Genomic DNA, 18,742 nt, shown 5'->3' with positions numbered 1-18,742 from the left:
AAGAAGGGTGTCTGAAACTCACTGACTCTTTCCTTGGTATGAATACTAAAGGGGGGAAAAAAATAGGGCTAGTATTTAAGCTCTTTTCACAGTGTCTGATGCAATCAATTCCCTCTGGGGAGTCCTGATGTTGAAAAGTTGCCACTGAATGGACTCACTCAGGCCTCTCTGAGGCTGCCTTCTGCACGCTTACTCTCCTCACTCATCAGGTTATTTCTGATTGAAATGGTTGTTTGTGAACCACTCCACCACACACCCCATTCTGTTTATTCCTTCCCCAGTGAGTCTTACAATTAACCCCACATTTCGGCATGGATTCGAGACCACGTAGGACAAAACACTTTGAAAAGCTATGTGAATGAATATATTTATTTTTCTTAAATAGACTAAAAATCTAATCAGCCAGCCACCTTTGGTTTTCTGCATCTTAAACTCTGTCTGTGCTTTTCTCTGAGGTAGTCAGGCTTCTGAAGCCACATACGTTATTTTTCAATAAGGAGATCAATAGTAAGTGTTTATAATTTCTCACGGAGAAGGCAATGGCACCCCACTCCAGTACTCTTGCCTGGAAAATCCCATGGATGGAGGAGCCTGGAAGGCTGCAGTCCATGGGGTCGCTGAGGGTCGGACACGACTGAGCGACTTCACTTTCACTTTTCACTTTCATGCATTGGAGAAGGAAATGGAAATCCACTCCAATGTTCTTGCCTGGAGAATCCCAGGGATGGGGGAGCCTGGTGGGCTGCTGTCTATGGGGTTGCACAGAGTCGGACACGACTGAAGTGACTTTGCATACTTTCTAAAATGGTAGCGGAAAGATATTAGAGATAATTTTGTAAAAGATAGAGATTGCCCCAGAAACAGCCATTCCGCTAGAAATAGCCAGCAAAGACTTGAGAAATGGAGGTTTTTCTTATGATACGTTGCCAGGGACGTGAGAGACAATGGCGTTTTCATGGCTACTGAATGGCTGTATTTTCTAAAAGCTCTTGAAACTGGTTTATCAATTATAAGTATTAGTTGCTCATTCATGTCTGACTCTTGGTGGCTCCATGGACTATAGCCTACCAGGCTCCTCTCTCCATGGGATTCTCCAGGCAAGAATACTGGAGTGGGTTGACATTTCCTTCTGCAGGGGATCTTCCCGACCCAGGGATCAAACCTGCATCTCCTGCATTGGCAGGCAGTTTCTTTAACTGTCTAAGCCACAGGTGTTGTTAAATCCAAGTGCTGAGAATCATAAAAAAAAAAAATGGGTCACCATTTTCAACTGGGAAACTCAGCCATCTGTAGGAAATAACACACCTCTTCTGACTTCAGTTACAAATAAAAATGCACACAACTACATATTCTGGAGAAAGCCAAACGTTTTTTTCGGGTTCAATTTCCTTGTCTTTAAAATAGGGGTTGCAGTACTTGTACCTGTAAGACTGTGATCAAAATTAATACAGATAAATGAAAGCATCATCTTTATTGTTCAAGTGGCTTGGCTTTCTCCAGTGGTTACAAGAAGACAGGGCTTTCTCTTAGGCTTGCCACCGTCTCCCCAACTCTGTCCACAGTCACTTGGTCATGCCTGACTCTTTGGGACCCCACGGACTGTAGTCTGTGAGGCTCCTCTGTCCATGTGATTCTCCAGGCAAGAAGACTGCAGTGGGTTACCATGCCCTCCTCCAGGGGATCTTCCCTACCCGGGGATCGAATCCTTGTCTCTTGCATTGGCAGGCTGGTTCTTTACCACTGAGCCACTTGGGAAGTCTGCATAGCTTCTCCTCTTCACCCCAACAGGCAGAGACCCCAAAACGATGATGGTTTGTCATCTCCATCATTTGCCACCTGAAGTCGTTTACCCAGAATGACAAGCAGCATCCTTGTCGCTGGCATCAAACACTTCCCTACACACCAGAGGGCACTTTGGGAAAACAGGAAAGTGAGCCAATGAGAGTGGTTACCAAGAGTGCGGCCAGGCTGAGCATAGTAAATGATTTTTATCCAGGGATTTGCGAGAGCTGTAGGCAGCTGCTGCTGGCAGTGGTGTCACAGGAATAAAGCAAGGAACTTGCCAAAAGAGAGTTTTCCAGCAGGGGGAAAAAAAAAAGGTCTGCACTCAGGGAATTGCAGTAGAGGGGAGGTAACTTGTTCTAGAAAGCAAGGCTTTGTGGCCACGAAAATGACAAGAACAATGTAGAAAATGTGTAGATACCACGGCCTGCGAAGAGACTGCAGGGCTGTCTTTCACACTGACGGCTCCGTTTACTGTCTTTCCATTCCTATCACACTCACATTTCTGTTTACTTCCTTTCTGTCTGGTGGCTCAGAGGTAAAGCGTCTGCCTGCAATGCAGGAGACCAGGGTTCGATCCCTGGGTCGGGAAGATCCCCCTGGAGAAGGAAATGGCAACCCACTCCAGTATTCTTGCCTGCAGAATCCCGTGGACAGAGGAGCCTGGTGGGCTGCTGCTGCTGCTAAGTCACCTCAGTTGTGTCCAACTCTGTGTGACCCCATAGACGGGGCAGCCTGGTGGGAGAATCCCGTCCCTGGGATTCTCCAGGCAAGAACACTGGAGTGGGTTGCCATTTCCTTCTCCAATGCATGAAAGTGAAAAGTGAAAGTAAAGTTGCTCAGTCGTGTCCAACTCTTAGCGGCCCCATGGACTGCAGCCTACCAGGCTCCTCCGTCCATGGGATTTTCCAGGCAAGAGTACTGGAGTGGGATGCCATTGCCTTCTCCGGCCTGGTGGGCTACAGACTCACAAAGAGTCGGACACGACTGAGCGACTGCACTATCCCTTTCCTCACAGACACACAGACAGGTCTCTGATACAACATGATTCTCTTTCCAGGCTCACTTCCTCACGTCAGTATTTCTAACTCTAGCTCGAACATCATTTCCAATGCCTCGCCGTCATGTTCTCGGTGACCTGTTTTGTTCTCTTAATTTCTTTCTCTGTGGCCATCTGCTTGCTCTCTGTGCCCATCCATTCTGTCCGTGGGTGGATTTGCCATGGCGTTCCTGTGAAAGATAACGAATTGAGACATTGACATGAGACAGGCTTTGACGTGAGATAGATGTCTTCATGAGACTCTTGTTTACCGGGTTGAAAAGTAGAAGCTGTCATTCCATGGAAAGAAGGAAGCCAGGAGAACGGCTTGTGCTAGTCTCCAGCTGGGGATTTGTGCAGAAGGCATGGGTTGCACATGTGCACAAGCCAGGACCCTGCTCTGGGAAGGGCAGGAAGGTCTGGTCTGTGGCTCAGTGGTGCTGCTCCCTGTCCTGCCTGGGGTCCCCAGGGCTCTCTGTCAGGGTCTGTGCTCACCTGTCTTACTGCCTTAAACCCAGCCTGTGGCAAAAGCCTGCCTTCTGCTGCTCAGACAATCAGTTCAGTCTCTCAACGTATCTGATTCTTTGTGACCCCATGGACTGTAGCACACCAAGCTCTCCTGTCTGTCACCATCTCCTGGAGTTCACTCAAATTCATGTCCATGGAGTTGGTGATGTCACCAATCATATCCTCTGTCATCCCCTTCTCCTCCTGCCTTCAGTGTTTTCCAGCATCAGGGTCTTTTCTAATGTCGGTTCTTTGCATCAGGTGGCCAAAATATTGGAGCTTCAGCTTCAGCATCAGTCCTCCCAATGAGTATTCAGGACTGACTTCCCTTAACATGGACTGGTTGCATCTCCTTGTAGCCCAAGGGACTCTCCAGAGTCTTCTCCAACACCACAGTTCAAAAGCATCAATTCTTCAGTGCTCAGCTTTCTTTATGGTCCAACTCTCACATCCATATGTGACTACCGGAAAAACCATAGCTTTGACTAGATGGACATTTGTTGACAAAGTAATGTCTCTGCTTTTTAATATGCTGTCTAGGTTGGTCGTAACTTTTCTTTCAAGGAGCAACTGTCTTTTAATTTTATGGCTGCAATCACCATTTGCAGTGATTTTGGAGCCCTCCCTAAAAAAAGTCTGTCACTGTTTCCACTGTTTCCCCATCTATTTGCAGTGAAGTGATGGGACAAGATGCCATGATCTTAGATTTCTGAATGTTGGGCTTTAAGCCAACTTTTTTCCTCTCGTCTTTCACTTTCATCAAGAGGCTCTTTAGTTCTTCTTCCCTTTCTGCCATAAGGGTGGTATCTTCATATCTGAGGTTATTTTGCTGCTCACTCTACCCCAGGAAGCAAGATGGAGATTCAGGGTTGCCTTCAGAAGGTAGCCATGCGTGGGGCACAAATTCACTTTCATCTGTAAGGTTTCATGGAAACACTACTTCAGGACCCCACACAGCATGGAAGTGGGTTAAAAGGTTCACGTGTTTGCAGTGGGCTGCACCCTACAGAAGACCCATTTCTCCTGAAAGCCAAGCCCTTGGTAACATTTCCTTTCTACATGCCCCTGTATCATCCCCTAGTTTTCCTTTGGTGAGGCTGCTAATTCTGTATACAGCCCATCCGCATTTTCTTACCCTGAGCTAGGACCCATGTCTGTGCTGTTGGCTGTCACTTCTCTAGCATCTAACTCTCATGGTGGATGCTATATAGATATTTTCGGTATCAAGCAAGAAATCAAGGCTAGGATAGCTGATATGTGTTTTTGTGTGTGTGTTTGTTTTTATTTGGCTGTCTGTGTCATGTGTCAGTTCTAGGATCTTTAGTTGTGGCATGTGGGATCTAGTTCCCTGACCAGGGGTTGAAGCCGGGCCCCCTGAATTGGGAGCATGGAGTCTTAGCCACTGGACCACCAGGGCTATATGTGTTTCAGATAATGCTGCCGACAAAGGTCTGTCTTGTCAAAGTTATGGTTTTTCCAGTAGTCATGTTTGGATGTGAGAGTTGGACTATAAAGAAAGCTGAGCGCTGAAGAATTGATGCTTTTGAACTGTGGTGTTGGAGAAGACTCTTGAGAGTCCCCTGGACTGCAAGGAGATCCAACCAGTCCATCCTAAAGGAGATCAGTCCTGAATATTCATTGGAAGGAGTGATGCTGAAGCTGATACTCCAATACTTTGGCCACCTGATTTGAAGAAGTGATTCATTTGAAAAGACCCTGATGCTGGGAAAGATTGAAGGTAGGAGGAGAAGGGGACGACAGAGGATGAGATGGTTTGATGGCATCACTGACTTGATGGACGTGAGTGTGAGCAAGCTCTGGGAGTTGGTGATGGACAGGGAGGCCTGGCGTGCTGCAGTCCATGGGGTTGCAAAGAGTCAAATATGACTGAGCTACTGAACTGAACTGATGTTTTAAGTATATCCTTGGCTCCTTTTTGGATGTCCATTGGTGACATCCTCTAATTAGGATGAGGAAGCAGCATGGCAGGCTTCCCAGGTGGCCCTAGTGGTAAAGAATTGCCTGGCAATGCAGGTGACATAAGACATGGGTTTGATCCCTAGGTTGGGAAGATCCCTTGGAGGAGGGCATGGCAACCTACTCCAGTATTCTTGTCCAGAGAATCCCATTAACAGAGGAGCCTGGGGTGCTACAGTCCATGGTGTCTCAAAGAGCTTGACATAACTGAAGTGACTTAGCATGCGTGCACACAGCAGAAAGGCATCCTGCTCTGCAGAAGATGTCATGGAAGGTGGAACATTTTGGGCGGTTCAGGGTGACTGCCTTCTCCTCCGATGGCAGTTGACCAACAGGGCTTCCACACGCACCTTTGCCTCCCTCCCAGTTGACCTGTTGGTTCATAAACTCTGAGGACACCACCCCACCGGCTCAGGAGACCTCTCTTCTCTGAGTTGTCTTCATGACTCCCAGGCAACCTCTGCTCCTGGTGGGTTTGGAGGCTCAAGAGAGATAGCCAAAAATGCCCTGCCCTGGCAGGAGGCCAGGAGACTCATTCCTCTGGTTTGATGGGAGACATGGAGCCAACTGGGGGCTGGATGTTCCAGTTGGCCACGTGGGACCCTGGGTCGCTTTCTCACCAAAGCCCACGTAAGCTCATGATTCTGCCGGAAGCACACTGACTCTGCTCTACGCTTACGACCTTGTACAACAGATGGTTGAGTTTCTAGGGCGCAAGGCGGAAGTTGTTCTTTTACTTTACAGATAAAACAACAACAACAACAACAACAAATGCCCTTGGTCATACGAGTGAAGCCCCTTGACCAAGTCTCTTTCCTTCTGCTCTCGGATGGGAACAGATGATCAGACAGAAAAGTCTGCACAGCAGCGTGTACATCCCACCATGAGAGGCCCAGGACAAAGGGGGACGAGCTTTCCCGTGTACTGCTGTGTGCTGGACGTTGAAAGAGGAGCAACAGAAGAATTTGGGAAAGTTTTGCCAGAGGGCTCAGAACTCAGACATATGTCTGCAAATGGAACATATGTCACAGTCTTTACAGAGGCCAGCATCCCAGGGCGTCCTGGGGTTTCCTTCAGTCAAGATGAAAGCGCAGCAAATGCTGTCAACGCTGCCTCACTGACTTCTGCAGCTGGCCAGCCCTCCAGTAAATCGAGCGTTTAGCCTCCAATAAACGTGCTTGTCTCTCTTCTTCCTCTCTGTTGCCTACTGGGTTTTTCTTGGAGTTCATGTTCCAGGGAGAACTTTGAGTGTGCGAGCATGCGTGCTAAGTTACTTCAATCATGTCTGACTCCATGTGAACTCCATGGACTGTAGCCCGACAGGTTCATCCATCCATGGGACTGTCTAGAGAAGAATACTAGAGTGGGTTACCATTTCCTCCTCCAGGGTATCTTCTTGACCCAGGGATCAAACCCACATCTCCAACATTGCAGGTGGGTTCTTTACCACCGAGCCACCAGGCAAGCCCAACTTTGAGTATGCTTGGGTCAAATATTTATTTATACCCACCCAAGGTCAGAAGAGGTCAGAGAAAAAGAAGTAGTGAGGGTTTTTCCAGCAGCTCAGTGGTAAAGAACCCACCTGCCAATGCAGGAGACACAGGTTTGATCCCTGATCCAGGATGATCCCACATGCCTCGGCCAACTAAGCCCGTGTGCCATAACTACGAAGCCCAGGAACTGCAATTACCGAGCCCTCCTGGGTAGAGCTTGAGTTCTGCGACAAGAGAAGCCACTTCAATGAGAAGCCCACACACCTCACGCAAGAGCAGCCCCCGCTGTCCACAACTAGAGAAAAGCATGCAAACAGCACCAAAGACCCAGCACGGCCCAGAAACAAGCAAATGAAGCAAAAGAGGCTGTGATCATTCGATTCAACGACGTAGCATCTCCAAGTCGCTCGTGGCTTGCAAAGATCTGTGCCTCTCTCCCCCTTTCGGTGGTCGTGGACCTCTCCAGGATCTGGGTGTCACAGTCAAGACGGGGAAATAAAGTGGAAAGAAAGACCATTTGTCTGACGGAATCTTAGAGGGCTCTGTTGGACCCAAAGGCCACGGAAACACAAGCCATGTCCTTTCTGAGGTGCACGCAGGAGAGAGGGCTTTTCGGAAATCTCCTGTCCCCCACATAAGTCCACGAATTATGAGGAACCCCTGGAGGGTCTACCCGTTTCACCTCCCTGCACCCTGCCCTTTCTATGCAAAGCCACACAAGTGGGGTGGGAGAAACGTCTGAGCTCCTCCTGGATGGGGCTGTCTTCTTCTTGGACGGTGCAGCGGTGGCTGCTGCTCTCATGGACAAGCCTTGAGATTGGAGAAGCAAGTTCAAATCACTGTGCGAAAACCACCAGAACTTGCTGTGCTTCGAGAAAGTCATAGGGACACTGCAGAGCAACGATTTAGGGCAATGGAGAATGAGGACCGTCAAACAGAGACTAACGCATCTCTTCTTCTTCCTGGAGTGTCTTTTCTGGGTAACGGAAGCAAGAGATCACAGCTGTGGAGTTTCTGTTATTAGAAGCTGTAATGAATCCTCATGTGCGTTGTCTAAATCGGGGGGTTCCCCAGACCCCCAGGCCGTGGGCCGGTACCACTCCATGGCCTGTTAGGAACTGGGTCACACAGCAGGATGTGAGTGGTGGGCAAGCTGGAGAAGAAGAAACTTCATGTGTATTTACAGCTGCTCCCCAGTGTTCGAATTCACACCTCAACTCCGCCTCCATCAGATCAGTGACGGCATTTGATTCTCATGGGGACTCGAACTCTACTGTGAACGTTGCACTCGAGGGAGCTAAGGTGCACCCCTGCCCCCATTTTAAGAATCATCTCAAAACCTTCCCTCCACCACACCATCTATGGAAGAATCTTCTTCTGTGTCACAGGTCCCTGGTGCCCAAAAGCTTGGAGACTGCTGGAGGTCTCCAAAAGTTTGGAGGTCTAAACGATGCAGGCTATTTCTCAACCCGAGCACGGCACGCGTGTCCTGAATCCCGTGTGTACTGTGAATCCTTCTGCTCTCAAGACAGAGAAGACACTCTAGCAACAAGGGCAGGTGGATCTGAGATGGGTGAGCCCGGAAACGTCCATCTGGTAGGAACTCCGACCCTCCAGAATCAAGTCTCCATCATTCACATTTGGCGAACAACCCTTCTGCCTGCCCCTCTGAGCCTCCACTGTCTTACCTCTAAATTAAGTATGATAATAGCCATTCTGCCTCACAGGCAGTCTTTTCTGGATTAACGGAGACAAAGAGACCAAAGTGCATACGTACTCAGAGTAACGGAGAAAAGTAGATGAAAGTGCTTTATGAACCGCAGAGCTCTGACACCAGTGAGCCGATATTGTTTTTGAGGACCCCTGGGACTTTGTGCCCAGGTGGTCTCACAAGTAAAACAGCTCTTCCTGCTCGTGGCATCTACAGTATCCTTTGATATTAGTCACGATGAACGTTGAACTGCTTTGCCTTAGCTGGGGAGCTCAGTCATGGCAGAGAGAGACCCACTGCTTCCAAACCCCTTACACTTCTGGGGTTGACTAGGGTGCTTTCAAAGAAAGTGATCGTATGAGTCTTTGCATGTGGGTGACGCCTGGCTTCCTCTGCCGAGTCTGGATTAGCACTTGATAACCTCACCCTCTCCTGATCAGTCAGATCATGTGTAATGTTTCACATTTAACTGTTTTTATAGATGTTGTCACTAGGTGGTCACTGTAATCAAAGTTTGACTCTATATTAAAAAAATATAGAACAACATGAAAATATTTTTGTTAAGATTTCAGGGGTGGGAGAGAGAATGACTCCACCTTGGTTCATCATAGAAGGGAATATTTGAATTGGGTTTTGAAGGGTGAGTAGGAGTTTTCCAGGAAAAGATCAGCAGTGGGGCTCCTCGACCTGTCCAGTGATTCAGACTCAGTGCTTCCAATGCAGGAGGTACCTATTTGATCCCTGGTCGGGAAACTAAGATCCCACACGCCAGGCAGCATGGCTAAAAATATAAAAAATAAATCAACATATATTATATATATATATAAAAGTCAGGAGCTAGTTGCCTAGAAGGTGGTAGGGAAATTCAAACCAGGAAAATCCCAACTCTTGAGCATGCAGAAACCATCTATATGGTCAAAGCCCCTGATACTGTAAAATCAGACCTTCTCGCCCCCTTCTTCTCATTTCACTCTGAATCAAACCTGAGGTTTTCTACTCAGGAAATGCTCTGTTTTCTATATGCATAACAAACTGTTTCATAGTCACATGTGCCTGCATGTCATTGATCCTTCCATCCATCAATCCCTTGGCAGGTGGCTGAGTGGCGTCTATCAGAGGTTGCTGGTCTCCTGAACCATCCTAGCTAGCCCACTAAATGACCATCATTAAATAAGAAAGTGTGCAGAGTTCCCGAGTGGCGCAGTGGTTAAGAATTCGACTGCCAATGCAGTGGGACACAAGTTCAATCCCTGGTCCGGGAAGATTCCACGTCCCACAGAGCAGCTCAGCCTGTGCATCCCAACTTCTAAACCCCATGCACCCTGGAGCCCATGCTCAACAAGAAGAGAAGCAAGTGCAATGAGATGCCTTTGCACAGTTGAGAGTAGCCCCAACTCACCAGAACTCGAGAAAACCCAAATGCAGCAGTGAAGACCCAACGCAGGCAAAAGTAAATAAACAGACACAATTTTTTAAAAAAAAGAAATTTAAGTGCTGCTGCTGCTACTGCTAAGTCGCTTCAGTTGTGTCTGACTCTGTGCGACCCCATAGACGGCAGCCCACCAGGCTCCGCCATCCCTGGGATTCTCCAGGCAAGAACACTGGAGTGGGTTGCCATTTCCTTCTCCAATGCCTGAAAGTGAAAAGTGAAAGTGAAGTCTCTCAGTCGTGTCCGACTCAGCGACCCCATGGACTGCAGCCTACCAGGCTCCTCCATCCATGGGATTTTCCAGGCAAGAGTGCTGGATCGGGATGCCATTGTCTTCTCTGAAGAAATTTAACATGGAGTCGTAAATAGATCAGCACACAGAATGCCACTCAAGTGCTGTGGAAGATGGTTTTAAAGGACTCAGCTGCAGCTTCCCAACCAATAAACCCTGTGATCTCCCTACACAATTAGTCACACACAACCACTTGCAAATGTAACTTTCAAATCTGCTTCAGATGCATGGAAGTGTTTTCAAGTGATGCGAGAACAAACCCACAGGCTCTGCTCTTCATGTGTGTCGATATCTTGGATCTGTCTCGTGGTTTCAGATCAAGGTGTTTGAACTCCTCATCTCAGTGATCTACCAGACAACTCTCAGCTTTGAAGAACACACTTTCATCATCTCGTGCGTTCCTGTCCATCAGGGTCGGGGCTCCAGGTGAGGCCAAGCTGAGACTCTCAAGGTTGCACTGAATGTGTCAGCCAGGACCGGAGTCTCCCGTGAAAGCTTGGATGGAGAAGGATTTGCTTCTGAACTCCTGTGACTGTTGGCAGGATTCAGCTCCTTGCACGTGACTAGACAGGGAAGGAGAGAGACAGAGACAGGGAAAAACAGAGAGAGAGACCTTGCTGGCTGCTACCTGGAGCTGTCCCTGCATGTCTTGCCTTGACATCTCCCTGTCCTTGCTTACGTCATCACAAGCCAGCAAGAGAGAAAGGATCTGCTAGAAAGACCCAAGTTATGTAACCTGATCATGAAAGCTCATCCCATCGTTTTTTGCTGGACTCTGTTGGTTAGAAGCAAGTCATCAGGGACCCTACCTTCAAAAGAACAGATTAAAGATGGGAGATAAGTCAGGAAAGTGAATGTCACTCAGTCCTGTCCGACTCTTTGGGACCCCAAGGACTATACAGTCCATGGAATTCTGCAGGCCAGAATACTGCAGTGGGTAGCCTTTCCTTTCTCCAGGGGATCTTTCCAATCCAGGGATCGAACCCAGGTCTCCAGAATTGCAGGCAGATTCTTTACTGTCTGACTCACAGTTCAGCTCACTCAGTTGTGTCCGACTCTTTGTGACCCCATGGACTGCAGCATGCCAGGCCTCCCTGTCCATCATCACCTCCCAGAACTTAATCAAACTCATGTGCATCAAGTGGGTGATCCATCTCATCCATCCAACCATCTCATCCTTTGTCATCCCCTTCTCCTCTTGCCTTCAATCTTTCCCAGCATCAGGGTTTTTTCCAATGAGTCAGTTCTTCGAATCCGGTATCCAAAGTATCGGAGTTTCAGTCTCAGCATCAGTCCTTCCGATGAATATTCAGGACTGATTTCGTTTAGGATGGACTGGTTGGATCACCTTGCCATCCAAGAAACTTTTATGAGTTTTCCCCAACACCATAGCCCAAAAGCATCAATTCTTTGGTACTCAGCTTTCTTTATAATCCAACTCTCACATCCATACATGATTACTGGAAAAACCATAGCTTTGACTAGATGGACCTTCCACAAGAATCTCCAAGAATCCTGGAGTGGTAGCCTATCCCTTCTCTAGGGGATCTTCCCGACCCAGGAATTGAACTGGGGTCTCCTGCATTGCAGGCAGATTCTTTACCAACTGAGCTATCAGGTAAGCCCTTCTAATTTGTTGAAGTACAGTTGATTTAAAATGCTGTTAATTTCTGCTGTGACATAAAAGTGATTCCGTTATACACCTATGTGCATTCTTCTTAATATATTATTTTTTATTGTGGTTTATCTCAAGATGTTGAATAGAGTTCCCTGTGCTCTGCAGTACAGCCTTGTTCTTCATCCATCCTGTATACACTAGCTTGCATCTGGTAATCCCAGAGTCCCATTCCATCCCTTCCCCACCCTCTTCCCCTTTGTCAAGTCTGTTCTCCATGTCTGCTAGTCTGTTTCCGCTTTGTAAAAGTTCACTTGTGTTGTATTTTAGATTCCACGTGTACATGATACCATGTGACATTTGCCTTTCTGTCTGACCTCACTTACTACGATAATCTCTAGTTCCATCCATGTCATTCCAAATGGTGTCATTTCATTCTCTTTTATGGCTGAGTAGTATTCCACTTATATATATGTACCACATCTCCTTTATCCATTCTTCTCAGTTGAGTTCAGTTCAGTCACTCAGTCGTGTCTGACTCTTTGAGACCCCATTGAATCACAGCATGCCAGTCTTCCCTGTCCATCACCAACTCCCAGAGTTCACCCAAACTCATGTCCATTGAGTCGGTGATGCCATCCAGCCATCTCACCCTCTGTCGTCCCCTTCTCCTCCTGCCCTCAATCCCTCCCAGCATCAGGGTCTTTTCCAATGAGTCATCTCTTCGCATCAGGTGGCCAAAGTATTGGAGTTTCAGCCTCAGCATCAGTCCTTCCAATGAACACCCAGGACTGGCCTCCTTTAGGATGGACTGGTTGGATCTCCCTGCAGTCCAAGGGACTCCTCTCAAGAGTCTTCTCCAACACCACAGTTCAAAAGCATCAATTCTTCAGTGCTCAGCTTTCTTCACAGTCCAACTCTCACATCCATACATGACCACTGGGAAAACCATAGCCTTGACTAGATGGACCTTTGTTGGCAAAGTAATGTCTCTGCTTTTCAATATGCTGTCTAGGTTGGTCATAAGTTTCCTTCCAAGGAGTGAGCATCTTTTAATTTCATGGCTGCAGTCACCATCTGTAGTGATTTGGGAGCCCGCAAAATAAAGTCTGACACTGTTTCCACTGTTTCCCCATCTATTTCCCATGAAGTCATGGGACAAGATGCCATGATCTTCATTTTCTAAATGTTGAGCTTTAAGCCAACTTTTTCACTCTCCTGTTTCACTTTCATCAGGAGGCTTTTTAGTTCCTCTTCACTTTCTGCCATAAGCGTTGTGTCATCTGCATATCTGAGGTTATTGATATTTCTCCCAGCAATCTTGATTCCAGCTTGTGCTTCTTCCAGCCCAGCGTTTCTCATGATGTACTCTGCATACAAGTTAAATAAGCAGGGTGACAATATACAGCCTTGACACACTCCTTTTCCTATTTGGAACCAGTCTGTTGTTCCATGTCCAGTTCTAACTGTTGCTTCCTGACCTGCATATAGGTCTCTCAAGAGGCAGGTCAGGTGGTTTGGTATTCCCATCTCTTTCAGAATTTTCCACAGTTTATTGTGATCCACACAGTCAAAGGCTTTGGCATAGTCAATAAAGCAGAAATAGATGTTTTTCTGGAACTCTCTTGCTTTTCTGTTGATCCATCGGATGTTGGCAATTTGATCTCTGGTTCCTCTGCCTTTTCTAAAACCAGTTTGAACATCTGGAAGTTCATGGTTCACGTAGTGCTGAAGCCTGGCTTGGAGAATTTTGAGCATTCCTTTACTAGCGTGTGAGATGAGTGCAACTGGGTGGTAGTTAAAGCATTCTCTGGCTTTGCCTTTCTTTGGGACATTGGTGTATGTCTTTGCGTATGTCTGTCTTAGCTGCTGTGAATAGCTCCCAGTCTTTTTTCATGATTGGACACTAAGGTACTTTTTCACACACGTGTTCCTAATTCACCCCTCCATGAAGTTTTCACGGATGCACTGCTTCTCCGTTCTGTATTTGTGAACTCTGCATAAAATGAGCGTGATTATTTTCACGTCCCAAGAAAGAATTTTCACCCACTTGGGACGATACTGACCATGAAAGAATGCATGCTCTAGAGTCAGAGGGCCTAAGTTTGTGATAATTCTTCAACTCTCTCTTTGAACTTTGTTGATTGTGAATGAGAATCACAGCAATACCGACCCCTCGCGATTGTTGTTTGGGTGAAATGTACATAGGAAATACCCGTGACAGAGTGGCCGGGGGGACATAGTAAATGCTAGCGTCTGTTATCGCCACACTCAGAACACCACGTGCAGCACTTGTGGATACCAAGACGAGATGGAAACAAGAGTCTCGAGGAGGTCTCACTGTCACAGGAGACAGAAAGACGGGAAAGGGTATGCTGTGTGCTGTGAGGAAGCTACATTCAGGGGGATTTGGGCATAGAAAGGGCTGCCTCGTTTCTTGAAAGAGTGAGGGGAACAAAGGAGGACTCTCTCAGAGGAAAGAGAGTTGAAGAAGGAGAATTGATTTGAGAGGTGATGAAGAGCTAAACTAAAGCCATGGCACTGTTAATGATGGAGAGGAAGAAAAGAATGGGACAGACCACCGTGTGGTAGAGAGGGATGTTTACCCAGGAGGGTCGCTGACATAAGTGTGTTCCTTCAGCTTTCTTTTTGTTCATTCATGCATTCTTTCATCTACCCATTTATCCACACACTGTGAATCCATCTACCCACGTATTGTTCGATATATGCATCTGAGTTTTTTCCATCCATCTATCCATTCATCTGTCTACTCCCCTGTTTATCTGTGCATTCCTCCACCTCATCTTTACATCCATCCCAAAATCCATCTTTCCTTTTTGTTCATCCATCCATCACACCCTCCTTTTCATCCACCCACAAGTCTACCCATTCACACATTTATGTACTCACCATGCATCCACCTACTTTATTGACCCGTCCATCTCTACATCTATATATCCATCCACGAATCCACATTTCTATTCATTAATTCATCCACCCATCCATCCATCTCAACCTCTGTTCATACATCCATCCACTTATCTATTGACCCATCCATCTCTACATCAATCCATCCATCCATCCATCCATCCATCTATCCATCTGTCCATCCCTTCACCCGTCCAGAAGTCCATCTTTCCATTTATTCATCCATCCACTCATCCCATCCTTCTGTTCATACATCCATCCATACACCCATTCACCTACTCACCCATTCATCCACTTACCTATGGACCCATCTGTCTCCCCATCCATCCATCCATCCATGCATTCAAAAATCTTCCATCCATTCATCCACTCCATCTGTTTATCCTTCCACCCACCTGTTTATCCATTCACAAATCCACCCACAAATCCATGCATCCATTTATTTACCCATCCTCCCCTCCTCTCCATCTAACCATCCACCCATGCATACATCCATTCATTATCTCTCATTTTACAGAAATGTTTTCCACACTTGTTTCCACATTATCTCTCATTTTCCACATATGTTTTCAGGTGGCTTAGAAAGACACGTAAAGTATATAAGCAAAACAAACAAAGCAAGAGAATGATGAACAAACCAGATGGAAGTCAGCTGAGAATGAAAAGGACAGGACTCAGACAGGGACATAAAGTAGAACCGGGGATTCCATTTATCCAAGCGTGCCTTCCTGTGACCATACCTGCCACGTGAGGGTCTCACAGGGCACATCTTAACATGTTGGGTTACTCGTGCTCCCAAGTTGGCCCCTGTCTGTACAGGAACTTCTGTTTCCCTGCAGTCTAAATGGGGATCTCTCCTAAAGTGTTTACTGAGGTCTCCATCAAGTATTGATGGCATTTGAATAGACGTTGACAAATACAGTCCGTCTCTCCATTTATCCTTCATCAGCATCTAAAGTGAGTTGGGGATCGGAGATGAGATGAAACTGATTAAAATCCAGTCAGGTTTCAGATACTTTCTCCTGAAAATTCATTTCACTCCTTTGCTGTTAGCAGCATTTTCTACAGGGGAAAAAAAAAATACACTTAACATTTAGCCAAAAAAAAAAAAAAAAAACACCTCTGCAAAATACCTAAATATAGATTGCTTCATTACCTTCAAATCAGCCTGAAAAGAATGCAGAGGCTGGTGCTCAGAGTGCACGGAGTGGCAGGGGAACTGCAGTGCAGTGTGCAATCAGGAGGAATTAACAATTACAGCGCCCAGCACAAACCCTGGAAAATCAAAACACAGTTAGGCAGACGCTAAAATCCCATTATAAACTATCATAATCATTATTAAGCCTTTTTTTCCCCTAGAAAATGAAGAATTGGAGACATTATGTCGTCCCTTTACCATTTTCCGTGGAGGGGTCATTATTCTTTATGACGCTCCTAAATACACTCATCACTTTACAAATCCCAAGTTCACCTTCCAGATACACGATCTCGTCCTTCTGTGTAAAGTTAATCAAAGTTGTAAAAGTGCTTTATTCCATATCTTTATTTTTCCCCGCGGGCATGGGGAGGTAAAACCGTGATGCGTCGGAGAATCACACAAGTCGGCCAAGAAACCTTGAGATGTTATTGTCTCCTGTCTCTGCTCACAAACGACCCACTCTGAAATTAACCCTGTCCTGGAAAAATGCACATCTTAAGTGTTCTTGGAGAAGAGCTGCTTTTGTTGTTAGAAAGTTCTTTTTTTTTTTTTTTTTTTTCTGTTCAGCCCAACTTCTTCATGCTGTACTAATTTTTGTATCCTCAACTGAAACTTAGAAACTGGGTAATATCTTCTAGGACTTCCCTGGTGGCTCAGTGGTAAAGAATCTGCCTGCCATCGCAGGAGGCATGGGTTTGATCCCTGAGTCAGGGAGACCCCCTGGAGAAGGAAATGGCAACCCACTCCAGAATTCTTGCCTGGAGAATCCCATGGACAGAGGAGCCTGGCGGGCTACAGTCCATGGGGTCATGAAGAGTCGGACATGACTTTAAAACTAAACAGCAGCAACCGTGTCTTCTAGGGTTCTTAAAATCCTCTGAGACCACGGCACTGGTATCTAGAAAGGTGCTCATTTTCTCAAGACTATCACCTCTTCTAGAACATGCCAGAATCAGACCACACTGAAAATTTTCTTTAGGGCAGAGACTGTGTTGTATCCAGTTTTGAACCGACACAGTATAGCCCATTCGTGGACACACAATGAATATTCATAGATCTCTTTAGAAAGAATGAGTAAATCAATGAATCAATACTACCTAAATTCAGTACAAACCACTTCATACAATGAGACCAAAATATCCATTATTCATCTCTTACAATGTCCATTCTTAAAAAGGAAGGACAGTGTAAAAAGCGAGTTCTCAGTAAGTAAATTATTTCTAGGTTGGACCACATGAAATTGATTTTTTTTTTTTGTAAGTAAGAAACAGCTGAGTATCTGCAGCATGCTATATTTTCATTCTTCTGCTGATATTTGGGACTTTTTTCTTTAATGACAGCAGAGTAAGTAGTTTCAGATGAATCTGGGATATATAAATACCATCTCACCTTGGGAAAACAGCCAAGTAAAGATCCACTAAAAAGCTAAAATGTTCAGTTTGGGAATGCACTCTTCTGATTAAGGGATAAAACTTTGGTCACTGGTAGATGCTTCTTTTAGGAGAAGACAATGGCACCCCACTCCAGTACTGTTGCCTGGAAAATCCCATGGATGGAGGAGCCTGGTGGGCTGAAGTCCATGGGGTCGCTAAGAGTTGGACACGACTGAGCGACTTCACTTTCACTTTCCACTTTCATGCATTGGACGAGGAAATGGCAACCCACTCCAGTGTTCTTGCCTGGAGAATCCCATGGACAGAGAAGCCTGGTAGGCTGCAGTCCATGGGGTCGCACAGAGTCGGACACGACTGAAGTGACTTAGCAGCAGCAGCAGATGCTTCTTTTAGCATTTGTTCGGCAAGATGAGACATTTAGACCAATAACAAAATGACTTCCATCTTCCCGTGCCATAGTTTGAAGAACTAAGGAATCAGTTAAAAATGAGCATCATAGCACAATCTGAAAAGACACTTTTCCAAAGAAGACATACAGATGCCCAAGAGATACATTGAAAAGGTGTTCAGCATCACCAATCACCGGGAGAATGCAAGTCAAAACCATGGTAACATCTCTCATCACAGGCTTAGAGAGATCAGAGAGCCTTTTATCAAAAAGATAAGAGATAACAAGCGCTGGCAAGGATGTGAAGAAAAGCAAACCCTCGTGCACTCTTGGTGAGGAAAGTAAACTGGTACAGCCAGCACAGAAAACAGTCTGGAGGTTCCTTAAGAAATTAAAAAAACAGAGTTACCATATGATCTAGCCATCCAACTCCTGGTCACATATCCAGATAAAAGTCTCATTCAGAAAGAGAGGAACACCCCAGTGTTCACTGCAGCACTATTTACGATGGCCAAAACAAGGAAGTACCCTAAATGTCCATCTACAGAAGAATGGATGAAGAAGATGTGATACCTATATTCAATGGAATATTATGCAGCCACGAAAAAGAAGTAAACCACGACATTTGCAGCAACATGGATGCAACTGGAGATTACTAAGTTAGTATTCAATAGTAATTGAATACTTGAATACTTAGCAATTACTAATATTCATACTAAGTGAATAAGTCAGGAAGAGAAAGACAAATACTGGAGTGGGTTGCCATAGCCTTCTCTAGGGGATCTTCCTGATCCAGGGAACATATATCATATAATCATCATACATATATATGTAATGTATATATATATTCTTTCTATAAAGAAAGCTGAGTGCTGAAGAGTTGATGCTTTTGAACTGTGGTGTTGGAGAAGACTCCTGAGAGTCCCTTGGACTGCAAGGAGATCCAGCTAGTCCATCCTAAAGGAAATCAGTCTAGAATATTCATTGGA

The 18,742-nt window shown here is 46.0% G+C and overlaps 1 long non-coding RNA gene across 1 annotated transcript in view; it reads left to right on the top strand.

The window, feature by feature from the left end:
• The window catches only part of LOC113887783, a 146,216-nt gene that overhangs the window by 53,269 nt on the left and 74,205 nt on the right, over nucleotides 1–18,742 (top strand). The gene's annotated exons all lie outside the window — the stretch shown is intronic.

This window comes from Bos indicus x Bos taurus, chromosome X (assembly GCF_003369695.1).
Source record: "Bos indicus x Bos taurus breed Angus x Brahman F1 hybrid chromosome X, Bos_hybrid_MaternalHap_v2.0, whole genome shotgun sequence".
NCBI lineage: Eukaryota > Metazoa > Chordata > Mammalia > Artiodactyla > Bovidae > Bos > Bos indicus x Bos taurus.
This window is presented reverse-complemented; position numbering and strand designations above follow the sequence as displayed.